The sequence below is a fragment of the Lipotes vexillifer genome, unplaced genomic scaffold (genome assembly GCF_000442215.2).
Source record: "Lipotes vexillifer unplaced genomic scaffold, Lipotes_vexillifer_v1.1 scaffold413, whole genome shotgun sequence".
In the NCBI taxonomy this organism is placed as follows: domain Eukaryota; kingdom Metazoa; phylum Chordata; class Mammalia; order Artiodactyla; family Lipotidae; genus Lipotes; species Lipotes vexillifer.
Window position 1 is genome coordinate 1,385,158 of NW_006769725.1, and position 536 is coordinate 1,385,693.

Sequence of the window (536 nt, forward strand, 5' to 3'; positions counted from 1 at the left end):
CGGCAGGCGGACTCCCAACCACTGCGCCACCAGGGAAGCCCTCCAGAACCTTTTAATATGATGATGTTTCATTCCTGTGATTATGTTATGTTCTTTGGCATAATCTAGGCAGGCCTGAACTCATCACAAGCCCTTAAAATCACGGAGCTTTCTCCAGCCAAAAGCACAAGAGGAAGTCAGAGAAATTTAAAACATGGGAAGAACTCAGTGTGCCATTGCTGGATTAAAGATGGAAATGGCCTCATGAGAAGGAATGCAAGCAGCATCTAGGAGCAGAGAGCAACCCCTTGCTGATGGCCAGCAAGGAAACAGGGAAACTCTGATCTACAGCCTCAAGGAACCAGATTCTGCCAACAATATGAATGAGTTTGGAAGCAGATTATCTCCCAGAGCCTCCAGATAAGAGCCCAGTCCAGCCGACACCCTGACTTCAGCCTTGTGAGATCCTATACATAGGATGTACTTGAAGCCACCTAGACTTCTGATCCATAGAGCTGTGTGCTCACGAGTTTGTGCTTTTTTTTTTTTTTTTTTTT

General features: G+C 45.9%; 1 pseudogene; it reads left to right on the forward strand.

Annotated features, from left to right (window-relative positions):
• The window catches only part of LOC103072158 (ferritin light chain pseudogene), a 6,235-nt pseudogene that overhangs the window by 4,294 nt on the left and 1,405 nt on the right, over positions 1–536 (forward strand).